Genomic DNA, 13755 nt, shown 5'->3' with positions numbered 1-13755 from the left:
GCAGAGTAGGAACAATTTCCAGTCAACACAAGGTCTGTGTGCAATCTGTACATTCTCCCCGTGTCTGTGTGGGTTTCTTCTGGGTGCTCTGGTTTCCTCCCACAATCCAAAGATGTGCAGGTCGGGGTGGCTTGGCCATGGGAAATTGCCCAAAGTGTGCAGGGATGTGCAGGTTTGGTGGATTAGCCTTGGGAAATGCGGGGATAGGATATGGGGCATTGGTTCTGAGTGGGATGCTCTTCAAAGGGTCAGTGTGGACTTGATGGGCCGAATGGCCTGCTTCCACACTGTAGGGATTCTGTTCAATGGATAACAAAGTGTCTTGGAAATTCAGATTTCATTCTGGAAGACTGGGCGAAATGGCTGCGGGGTGCCAAGGTGGTCTCGATGCTCAGGTTTGGTAAAACAAGGAGAATAAAACACAAGAACAGCTCTAGGGAACTTGCCCCTCAATTTACCTCACCCCAACACACACACACACACAACACTACCTTCATTGCCAACCAATACCACTTCATGGCCTCAACCCTGCATTTTTATACCCTCCAAGTCAACCTACATCTCTCAACACATGCCCATGGCCCTATGTAGCCCTATGCCAACCTAAACCTCTCAACACACACGAAGGCCAAATATAGTCCTTTATAGCCCTATGCCAATATATTGCAAACCATGCCAATTCATGCCCCCCCACCATCACCCTTACACCTTCCAGACTGATGCAGCCAACCCCATTGTCCAGCTCAGGATTCCCATTGAGAAGAAAAACAAAAGTTCTCAAGTGTCTTTTAATGAATTCACTATTTGAACAAAATCTCATTGATAGAAAACCCCATTTGTTATACTTAACTACTTTACTTTCTTGTGAAAATAAGCATTGTCAGCTATTAAACAGTAAACCCACCCACTGGTGACAGGTTGTAAAACCAATCATCAGTTCCAATCCTAAATTGGTATCTCTAATGCTTTATCAACAGAGTGAAATCTTCGGAAAGATTAAAGTTTTTTTTGCGTCTTTAAAGGGCAGGGGATTGAAATGCCTTCACAGCTTGATCACTCCTTTTGTCAGCTCTAATATGTTTGACAGTCTCAGTTGTCACGACCAGCTGTCTCAAGTAGCCATACACATAGATGACAAGAAACAAAAGTCGACTGGGACAACACAACGATCACAGGACAAGCTAAACAAAGGGCAGCCAGAGAATTTCTAGAGCTCTTGTACTCAGCCACAGACTCCATCAAACACATTGACCTAGACCCAATATACCGGCCACTACAATGAACCACCGGAACTGGCAAACAGGAGCAGCAGAAACAGAACCAAATAAATTTCAGAAGAGACAGGTCAGCAAAGCTTTACAGGAGGCTCCAAAGCACTGAAAATGTCACCGAGACAGGGAATGAAACATCTGCAAATCAACTTCACAGCTCGGCAAATATACCCACAACCATGACAACTGACACCCGAGCTACAAATCTTTACACAAACCTTGAGTCTCAGTGACTTCCTGCACTTTTGGGTTAACAATCCCAAAGGGGTCTTGGCCCCACTGAAACATCATTCGACTTCTCCCAAGTCTTTCCCGGCACCACATCAAAAATGCCACTCTCCCTCTCCAAACAACCAGGGTAAACGTAAACACTCTCTGACCAGACTTAAAGTGCAGTCATGTCTTGGACATCTCGCGAAGGAAAATCCTATCTCACTGTGATTTAGCATGTGCTGCTGCTACTATGAATCATGAATGGATACAATGTGAAGGAGGAGAAAGTGAGGACTGCAGATGCTGGAATTGGAGTCAAAGAGTGTGGCGCTGGAAAAGCACAGCTGGTCAGGCAGCATCCGAGGAGCAGGAGGGCCTATGTTCCGAGCATAAGCTCTTCAGGAATTCTTGATGAAAGGCTTATGCTCAAAATGTTGAATCTCCTGCTCCTCAGCTGCTCCCTGACCGGCTGTGCTTTTCCAGCGCCACACTTTTTGACTCTGTATAAAATGTGACCCCACTCCCTCTCCCCCAACCTCGATGGTAAGATTGCGATCTGGATTCTGAAATAGGACTTCCTGATTTTATTTTGATTTGATTTATTATTGTCGCATGTACCTGGGTACAGTGAGAAGTTTTGTTTTTCGTGCACATCATACCATAAAAGATCATTACGTAATTGCATAGAGCAAGGAATACAAAGTTACGGCTGCACAGGAGGTGTACAAAATGCAAGATTAACATTAGATTTGAAATTTGAGAGGCCCATTCGAAAGTCTAATAACAAGCAAGGAAGAAGCTGTTCTTGAAACTGTTGGTCTGTGGTTTAAGCTTTTGTATCTTCTGCCTGACGGAAGAGAGTGGGAGAGATTATAACTGGGGTGGGAGGGGTCTTTGATGATGTTGGCTGCCTTCCCATCAATAAAAGATGAAGGCACATGAGCTAAAATTCAGGCCTTATTGTTCAGTTTGGCTTCCAATTTAAAAATACAAGAGAAAATGGTAATCCTGGCAAAAAAAAAGGATTTATATGATAGCAAAATTATATAACTGTAATTCAAATGCATGTGTGACAGAGGAAAAAGTAAGCCAAATAAAGCAGATATTGAGAATCTGAGAGAAACAGGAAATGTTGGAAATACCCAATGGGCCAGGCTATACTGAATTCAATCATTTCAGATCATTACTGTTATTTGCATTTCTTTCAACAGCAATTGTTTTGCTATTGCCATTTGCACTTCCTGTCGATTCAACTTTGTTCCTTTCCTTGTTCGTTTTTAACTTCCCCTTTTGACTTGCTCCATTGTCTTTTTTGTCATTTGACCTCTCTTGACACTCTCACACCCTCCCCTTTGTTCTTTCCACCCCTCTCTGCCTTGATACTTGGTTAAAGTTTCTTACATTTTTAACATGTTCTTGTTCTGCCGATGGCTCAGTGACCCGAAACATTGACTGAAACATCTGTCTCTACCTGCTCAGGACTTCTAACACTTCCTGTTACATTTACTCTAACCGAAACAAAATATCCCATTTCTCATACCAAGTCTCACCAATCTGTCACCTCCAGGAAGAGTTGCTTGTTATAGAAACAAATCCACATTGCACATCAAAGAACGATTGTAACTATAATCATACAGGTCCTAATGTCTTTTTCATGTTCACTTCATTCTATGCTGGTGGAGTACATAGTGATATATTGAGGTCATGAACATCATCACCGTTATGTGCTTGAAACATTATTTTTGCCTCTTGCAAATATTGTGGTCCACAGTTATTAATTTTCCTTCTGATTTTTTTTCATAGAGTGACAGTGGTGTAGTGATTATATTGCCAAACTTGTTAAACCAGAAGCACAGTCTAATGGTGTCAGGGGGCATGGGTTCAAGGCTGCTGGTGGAATTTGAATTTAATAACATTTGGAATTGAAAGCTAGTCTCAATAATGGGAATGATAAAACTATCATTAACTGTTGTTACAACTCATCTGGTTCACTATTCTCCTTTGCAGGGAAAGGCAATGGCCTAGTGGTATTATCACAGGTATGTTGGTCCAGAGACCCAAGAAATTATCTGGGAATCCAGGTTTGAATCCCACCACAGCAGATAGTGGAATTGGAATCCAATAAAAATTTGGAATTAAGAGTCTAATAATGACTGTGAAACCATTACTGATTGGTGTTAAAAACCCATCTTGCTCACCAATGTCCTTTAGGGAAGGAAACTGCCATCCTTGCCTGGTCTGGCCCCCATGGGACTCCAGACCCTCAGCAATGTGGTTGACTCTTAGTTGTCCTCTGGGATGGGAAATAAATGCTGGCCTAGCCAGCGATGTCTTCATCCTGTGAATGAATAGATTAGCTGGCCAACATCTGACACCAGTGATGTAGATGACTCCTAACTACCCTGTGGAATGACTGAGAAAGCCACTAAGTTTCAGGCAAAGAGGAATGGTAAAAAATATTGGCCTTGCCAGTGCCTTCCACATCAAAATTGCATTCCTGTGTCTGCATCACAATGTGATTCTGACAGTCTGCGTGGGCACACAAATACGATGAGGTCAATAGCCCTCATTTGATGCTATTGAATAGGATGTGAATGTAGGCTTGCTCGCTGAGCTGGAAGGTTCATTTCCAGATGTTTTGTCTCCATACTAGGTAACATCTTCAGTGGGCCTCCGGGTGAAGCACTGTTGATAATTCCTGCTTTGTATTTATACGTTTGGATTTCTTTGGGTAGGTGATGTCATTTCCTGTGGTGACATCATTTCCCATGGTGATGCCATTTCCTGTTCTTTTTCTTAGGGGGTGGTAGATGGGGTCCAGTTGTTGACAGATTTCCAGTTGGAATGCCATGCTTCTAGGAGTTCTTGTGCATGTCTCTGTTTGGCTTGTCCTAGAATGGATGTGTTTTCCTATTGAATAGTATATGAAAACATTCCTTTATTTTTGCATAGTTATATTGCCCACCCGTGTTCTTTATTTGAGGTGCTTTATGGCAGACATATTAATCTCACATTTATACAGCTCCTTATTATGTTATCAGGACATCTTCAAACTCATCCAAGTTAATCAACTGCAGCCAATGAAGTCATGTTTTAACGTGAATTGAAACTAATTCCAATTAATCAATAAACAATAAGCAAACAATATTTCAAATTCACCAGTAAGTTGCACTTTAAATAGCTGTTCCATTCATTAATGTGTGCTTCATTCACAGGGAGTTCAAGGTTGCTATATGACCACACTTTCACCTCCAAGTGGGGCGGCACAATGGCCAGGGACCCGGGTTCGATTCCCTGGGGCGGTCCAGTGGCTCGGTGGTTAGCACTGCTGCCTCACAGCACCAGAGACCCAGGTTAGATTCCAGCCTCATGTGACTGTTTGCATGGGTTTCCTCCGGGTGCTCCGGTTTCCTCCCACAGTCCAAAGATGTGCAGGTCAGGTGAATTGGCCATGCTAAATTGCCCATAGTGTTAGGTGCATTAGTAGGGAGTAGGTGAATGGGTCTGGGTGGGTTACTTTTTGGAGGGTTGGTGTGGACTTGTTGGGCTGAAGAGCCTGTTTCCTCACTGTAGGGAATCTAATCTAATCTAAAATCATACATGTTGACAGTTATGACTTTCATAAGAACCATTTTGATTCAGGGATTGAAATTTGATTGGTCTGGGGGGGTTTCAAACTCTTTAAATGCTCTGAAAGGGATGTGAGCAATTTCTCTCAAATAATATTTCCAAGCATATTTACTTATGTCCTATACTTGAGAGACACTAATTTGAAAAAGCATATTAATGAATTTAAGTACAAAACTTTTTGCAGATAAACTTGTTTCAAAGTTTTACAATAAATTACTTGTAAAGTGTAGAATTACTTTTTTAAAAAGCTAAACTTATTAGGATAGAGCTTTTTAATGAATTTTAGCCTCTCCTTAAAACTTATCCCTTGAATTGAAACATTGGTCACCCCTCATATTATCCTGCTCTTTCATTTGATGTTAATTTTGATTCACATAACTTTGTGAAATATCATGGAACATTTTTATATGAAATGAGGCACTTAATCAGGAGCTTTGATGGGTTACAGAACTTTAGATCAGTTTCAAGACACCTACCTTAAATATGTCTTAAGTAGTTAGTTCTGATATATTCCCAGTGGATATATTATCCTAACTTGTGGTTGAACCTGAGTTCAGTCAATAAGGCTTTGCAAGGGGAAAACTCCATATCATCTGTTTCCCAGGGAACTCAAGCAGTGTCATATCTCTTTCCGGTGTTAAAGTGAGACAAGAAATTGTACTTTTTAAAAATTATTTTGTTTTTAAATGCAAATGGTTTCAAATTTTTCTCAACAGGATCTAATTCAATCCAAATTAAACTATGTTCAATGTGAATCAGTTGGGTCAAACACAAGTCAGCATGAGGTGCTTTGCATTGACTCCAATTAACTTAGCCAGTTAGTCGAGAAATAGAGAGCTGGATGGAGTAAAGTGTTTGTTGCTGCTGAGCTAGAGGACATAACATTGATGTGCTAATTTAAACTATTTCCGGATTTTAATTGATAATATCATATTATGCTGGGTCATGTCTGTGGATATGGACTGAATATTCCATAACGGTCCTCCCCGGTTAACAAAGATATACACCTTGATACATGCGTCTTATTTCAGGGCAAAATCTGCATTTCACATGCCTATTTAAGAGGGCATTATTTTCATAAATTACTGGCAGATGTCTCTTACAGACTTCCATGTCTCACTAATTGAAAGCACCTTAATACACACGAAGGGTGTAAGACTTCATCAGATGTTCATACACTAATTAAAACAGCTGAACTTTCACTTTGAGCAGGCTCCAAACACAATGACAATCGAAATGTTCCAGATCTACACCCACCAGAGAATTGCCACAAGATCAGTTGGCCAGTCTTCCTCTGTATTAATTATCACCAGCGTCAGCAAGTGTTGATGCTTGGATTGTTCCTGATGTCATTACCTATACATTTGCTGTCACCATTCACTAACTTTCTTTTAATTTGGCGTTATATTATCTGGTTTATTTGTTGCTGTGGTTTACTTTCTTCCTCTCTACAACGCAGCATACATCAGCGAGGCTCCACTGGAAGCAGAGAGCAAGTCTACTCCTCACACGGTAATAGCACAGGTTTGCTATCCAGAGCTGATCTGGTCACTTATTTGGAATGCTGTAATAGTTTAGCTGCCACCTAATTATTCTCTATGGCTGTTCCCACGCAGAACTGAAAATTGGCAAGTATTTGTGGCAGAGGTAGATTTAGTATGAATCAGTCACTGGAGAAGATTGCAGAGTAGGATGCTAAAAATAAGATCAGTGAAAACTGTATAAAATGTCACAACAATCATTGAGAAAAAAAGAACTCAAACTAGTTCCACTTGCTTCTTGTTCCACACTGGAGACCAAATGAACCAATTACTTTGAACACAAAACCAAATTAATAACCAAGAACCTTTTCTGGTATGGGAAAAAAGACCAACTGCCAAGAATGGAAGAAAAAGCAGGTCACAGCCAAGAACTAAGGCACATGACAAGAAAAGGTATTTAGCCCATTCATGCTGTTTGTTCCATACACAAGCTGTTTTACCATTGGACCCTGTCCAATGCATTTCATCTTCTGAGTAAACGTTCTGTTGTATTCCTGTGCTTCCCACTGCTAATCCCCAAACCCACCATCCCTTCCAACCCTTTCCCAAGTTAAACTGAGCTAATAACTTGTACGATTAATCCACACTGGTTGCCTTCCTTCATATGATATTGATGACCATGATGTGGAGATGCCGGTGTTGGACTGGAGTGGCCAAAGTCAGAAGTCACATAATACTAGGTTGTAGTCCAACAGGTTTATTTAAAATCATAAGCTTTCAGAGTACTGCTCCTTCGTCAGATGATGAAGGAGTGGCGCTCTGAAAGCTTGTGATTTTAAATAAACCTGTTGGACCATAACCTGGTGTTATGTAACTTCTGACTTATATTAATAACTGTGCAGCAACCATCAACTTCCATATAGCAGTAATCATCTATGTTTTAACAACTGCATGGACAAACATTCTTTCCATCTTAAGAATGAGACGTTAATTTTCTGCATATACCCTATTGTTCTGCATTCAAGGTACATAAGCTGATAATCTAAATACTTCACTTGTAGCCTCACTGATCATCCAGAGTTTGAATAATTTGTTTTGAACTAAAGTTAAGATGCCTTTGACAATCATCCAAATATTTACACCTGATTCTTCCTTTCGCTGTTTTTGCGAATTGAGGTCATTTCATTGTGTATTAAAATGTGTATGTTTTTAAGTTTACTCAATCTTCTACCAAGCACACATCTGTAATCTCACACCTTCTAAAGGAGTCTTAGCTCAAAACATTGCAACTCAAAATTAAAAGCAGGGTGAAAATATCAACATGCTGAAATAATGTATTAAATAAACTGCGCTGATTGGTCAAAATTCTCAAATTAAAGTAAAAAACAGAAAAACCCATGTCTTACCAATTGAGTGAAAACCTATGAAGAAAATTTCTGTTCATCGACAGGTAGGATGAACGGACAACAACAAATGTAAAGCCATGCAGTCAAATTCCCTGATACAAGATACACTGCAGAAACTCACCAAGGTACAGATCAGGTGAATGACAGGGGTCTTTTCCCTAAGGCACAGGGGTTCAAAATTCGGGGATATATTTTTAAGGTGAGAGCAGAAAATTTTAAAAAGGGCACGAGGGGCAACATTTTTACACAGGGACTTGTTTGTGTGTGTAATGCACTGCCAGAGGAAGTGATGGATGCGGGTACAATTACAACATTTAAAAGACATCTGGATAAGAACATGAGTAGGAAAAGTTTGGAGGATTTATAGGTCAAGCGTCAGTTTAGTTTGGGACATGGTCAGTGTGGAATGGTTGGACCGAAGGGTGTGTTTCCGAGCTGGATGATTCTATGGTTCCTCAAAACAGCACTTCCAATCGCTCGGCCTCCACCACCCAGAAGGACAAGGAAAGCAGAACACCTAGCACCCCAAATCTCTCCTCCAAGCTGCACACCAATTTGACTTTGAATAGCATCGCCATTCCTTCGCTGTCACTTGGTCAAATTCTGGAACTCTATTCCAAATAGTAGCATAAGGTAAAAAAAACAGAAAATGCTGGAAAAGCTCAGCAGGTCTGGCAGTATTTGTAGAGAGAAATCAAAGTTAATGTTTCGGCCCCTCCTCAGAATTTAACTAACAGGCAGTGGAAGTTCAGAGAGATTCCTATCTGTAAATGAATGGGCTGCCCAGCATGTTAATGCAAGAGACAAGGCAGAAGCATTTGTTACCAACTTTATCAGAAGTGCCAAGTGTACAAACCATTGTGACCTCTTCCAGCATTACACATACCAGTCTTCAGCCAATTTGATTCACTCCATGTGATAGCTAGAGTCAGCTGAGGGCACTGAATAATTCAAAGGCTGTGGGCCATGACAAATTCCCACAACAATGCTGAAGGCTTGTGCTCCAGAACTTGTTACACCCCTAGACAAACTCTTCCAGTACAGTTACAACACTGGCATTGACCCAACAATGTGGAAAATTGCCCAGGTCTGTCCTATACAACCAAACCAATCTGTCTACTTTTGATCCTTAGTAAAGAAGTGGAAGTAATTAACAGTGCAAACAAACCATACTTACTTAGTGATAACCTGCTCACTGATACTCAGTTCGGGTTCCACCAGGGCCACTCAGCTCCTGACCACAATACAGCCTGGGTCTAAACTTGGGCAAAAGAGCTGAATTTCAGGAGTGAAGTGAGAGTGACCGCATTTAACACCAGGACATCAGAGAGCTGTGGAGGTGGAGTCCTTGTCTATATTTAAGGCTAGGATAGACAGATTCTACTTCATTCGGGGAATCACCAAACCAGAAACTTGCCACATAAATACGGTGGCTACACAAGCCGGTCAGAGGCTGGGAATTCTGCAGCAACTCTCTCACCTCCTATCTTTCCACTGCCTGTCCACCAACAATAAGTACAAATCAGGATTGTAATGGAATACTCCCTATTTAGCTTCATAGGCACAGCTCCAACAACACTCAAGATTCTCAATACCGCCCGGATGAAACAAACTGTTGATTGGCACATCCTCCACCAACTTATACATTCACTCCCTTCACCACTAACCCACCACAGCAGCAGTATGTACCATCCAAAGTACTTTTTCAAGGCTGTTTTGGCAGCACCTTCCAAACCGAAAACCTTTATCAGCTAAAAGGATGAGATAAATGCGAGGTATTGCATTTTGGAAAAGCAAATCAGGGAAGGACTTATAGACTTAATTATAAGGTCCTGGGGGCTGTTGCTGAATAGAGTCCTGAGAATGCAAATTCATAGTTCCATGAAAGTAGAGTCGCAGGTGGATAGTATAGTGAAGAAGGCGTTTGGTATGCTTTCCTTTATTGGTCAGAGTATTGAGTACAGGAGTTGGGAGGTCATGTTGCGGCTGTACAGGATATTGGCTAGGCCACTTTTGGAATATGGAGTGAAATTCTGGCCTCCTTCCTATCGGAAGGATGTTGTGAAACTTGAAAGGGTTCAGAAAAGATTTACAAGGATATTGCCCGGATTGGAGGAGTTGAGCTATAGGGAGAGGCTGAACAAGTTGGGGCTGTTTTATTTGGAGCGTCAGAGGATGAGGGGTGACCTTATAGAGGCTTATAAAATCATGAACGGCATGGATACGATAAATAGAAAAAGTCTTTTCCCTGGGGTGGGGGAGTCCCCAACTAGAGGGCATAGGTTTAAGGTGAGAAGGGAAAGATATAAAAGAGACCTAAGGGGCAAATGTTTCATGCAGAGGGTGGTGCGTGTATGGAATGAGCTGCCAGAGGAAGTGGTCAAGGCTGGTACAACTACATTATTTAAACAGCATCTGGATGGGTAGATGAATAGGAAGGGTTGAGAGGGATATGGGCCAAGTGCTGGCAAATGGGACTAGATTGGGTTGGGATATCTGGTCGGCATGGATGAGTTGGACCGAAGGGTCTGTTTCCGTGCTGTACATCTCTATGACTCTGTCAACAGGTACATGGGAGCACACCACGCACCTCCCTCCAAGTCACACATCACCCTCATTTTGGACAATATTGCTGTTCCTTCATTGTCACTGGGTCAAAACCCTGGATCACCTTCCTAACAGCTCAATGGGTATCCCTACACTCCAAGGATTGCAGTGGTTTAATGAGGCAAAGTGTTATCACCACCTCCAGGGCAACTAGGGATAGCAATAAACAATATTAAAGCCTGTGATGTCCACATCCCACACTTGAATGCAAACTTGAAGCTGTTTGAGCTTAAATTTAAAAGTTCTGTCTACATATGAGAAAGACCTACCAAACAAGTTGCAGTTTTCACACACATCCCTCAGGTACAACTTCAGAAAAGAAAGTGAGATTTCTCTTTAAACAGAACCATTCCTCAGAATCATTTCCATCCTTAGGATATTGCAGGTGATGGATTATTTTTTAACGCCCAAACATAGTTATTTTGCAGATACACACAGAAGCAGAATAAGTAGCAGATAATCTTTGCACACAGAAAATTAAATATGATTTGGAAGAAAGATAACATAAGGTGAAGGCTGCAAATGGTAAAGGGTTGTCAATTGTCTTCTAGAGAATCCTTCAGATTTTTCTCAAGAACTACCTTTTTGCTTTTGAGGTCCCTTTCTTTTCTCTTTAGGTAATTGCCCAATTCCCTTTTGAAAACCAAAATTAAATTTACCACCATCACACTCTCAATGAATTCCAGATCCTAATCACTCACTACATGAAAAAATGCTTCCTTATGTCACCATTGGTTCTATTGTTAATCACCTTTTCACCAATGTGAATAGTTTCGCTCCATCTCCTATCTCCAGGCATCTCAGTACTTGGTACACCTTTAGCAAATTACCCCATCATCTCTTCTCCAAGGGGAACAACTCTCAGTTTCTCCAATCTGTCCATGAAAATCTTTGGATTAATTCTTGTAAACCTTTTCTTCACCATTTTGAATCCCCATGTACAGTCTAATCTGCAGTGTATGTTTACCTTTGGCCAATCTACATCCCACCTCCATAATAAGGAACAAAAAAAAAGCCCAATCTGAACAGAAAATGTCCCATTCAGTTTCACAATGATGCTCATTGTATCTGGCTCGCAAGCAGAAGAATGAACAAATAAATGAATATTTATAATGCACTTACGTTGGGGTGACATGGTGGCTCAGTGGTTAGCACTGCTGCCTCACAGCACCTGGGATCCAGGTTTGAATCCAGCCTCGGGTGACTGTCTGTATAGAATTTGCACATTCTCCCCACTCTGTGTGGGTTTCCTTCCACAGTCCAAAGATGTGTCGGTTAGGTGGATTGGCCGTGCTAAAAATTGTCCTGTACTTTGCACGGGTTAGTGGTAAAAGCCCCGTGGGTCTGGGTGGAATGGTCAGTTGATGAACTAATATGCACTGTAGGGTTCTATGAATAGGCAGTGTTTTGTGATATCCATTTGTTTCTGTACTGCAATGCCTGTGGGATTGGCAATCACACTTTCAGAAAACCAGTATGGATACAATTTGTGGAACGGCCTCTTCTATTTTTACCATTCTCCCGTCTTCTGATTAATGGACAGGTAATTTAAAAATTGCTTGACCACATCGGGAAGACTGTCTCTCCCTGGTGCAAGCTTCTGTAGAAAGTGCAGAAATTTGTTGCACTTGTGGGTCCCAGAAATTAAAGGAGTAACCTTTGTAGTTGGTTTAACTACCCAGATAGAGCTACTTCAGCCCAAGGATGAAATAATCATGAGGTAGCTGTAGTGCAATGAGATTTATATGTTTGAAAATTAGTATTTGGATCAATACCCAGTCTTAATTACCATAATTTTAACCTGGAGGAACTAAACATGTGAAACCCACTCATTTGATACAATTTTTGTGGATTTCTTACACCTACTTGTTCTGAAGGTGTAAAACCTCTGGCTGGCTCAGAAATGACAGGTTGCAAAATACCTCAGGGGCAAAGAGATAGCGACTGCAACATTTTTGATTTGGCTTGATTTATTATAGTCACATGTACCTGAGTACAGTGAAAAGCTTTGTTTTGCAAGCAGTACAGGCAAACCACAGCAAACAAGGACATACAGATCATAGGGTGCTTAGAGCGAGGTACACAAGGTTACACTGCACAGGAGGGGCACAGAGCAAGATCTACATTATTTGAAGGTTAGAAGTCACACCCACCAGGTTATAGTTCAACAGGTTTATTTAAAATCACAAGCTTTTAAGCCAGAAGTGCTGCTCCTCCGTCAGGTGAAGGGTCAGTGCTCTGAAAACTTGCAATTTCAAATAAACCTGTTAGACTATAACCTGGTGTTATGTGACTTCTGACCTTATTGAAGACTGGCACCTCCACATCACGGTTAACATTATTTGATGTTTGGGAGGCCCATTCAGCAGTCTAATAACAGCAGGGAGTATGAGCAGGGTGGAGGCCCTACTGGAGAATGTCTAGGGGAGGAGGGTGTACTGTGTCTACAGTAGGGAAAAACACGAACCCACCCTCCTGTCTTCCTCCTCACTGATCTACCTAGCCTCCTCTGGCCCACAAATACCTGTGACCAAGCAGTCCTGTAACCACTGAGCTAACATGCCGCTCCCAAGAGATGGAGTTTTATAAGATCAATAATAGATTCAAGGTCACCATTACTGAGACTAACATTTAATTCTGGATCTCATTATGCACTTGTAATCAAATTCTACCAAATTGTGATGGGAATTGAATCCATATCTTCAGCGTGGGATTCTATATGCATAGTCCAGTAACATTTTCAATGTACAACCATTTTGCCTTATTTCTTGCTCTGCTTCCACCCCTAGTTTGGGAGTTTTCTCTTTTAAAAGTTGGTGTGCTTTGATCATAAATTCTCTTGGTGGATGCCCACAATAGTCTCTGTGCGGTTGCTTCACAGAGGTATTGTTCATTATGGAAAAGTAACTGATCCATCAGTCAAGGAGGTATACAGTCAGTGATGATCAACAAGGTGGTCCCTTGACCTTGTGTGACTTAAAGCCAGAAGACTCATGTGATCTAGAGTTAGATATTTGCTAATCAACCTGTTCAGAGATGGTATAACATACTTCTAGAGCAGATGAGACTTGAATTCAAGCCTTCTGATCCAAAGATAGCACAGGACCACTGAGGATTTTAAAAAAGGTACACCTGTGCAATCATATA

Source organism: Chiloscyllium plagiosum, chromosome 14, assembly GCF_004010195.1.
Source record: "Chiloscyllium plagiosum isolate BGI_BamShark_2017 chromosome 14, ASM401019v2, whole genome shotgun sequence".
Taxonomy (NCBI): Eukaryota; Metazoa; Chordata; class Chondrichthyes; order Orectolobiformes; family Hemiscylliidae; genus Chiloscyllium; species Chiloscyllium plagiosum.
This window is presented reverse-complemented; position numbering follows the sequence as displayed.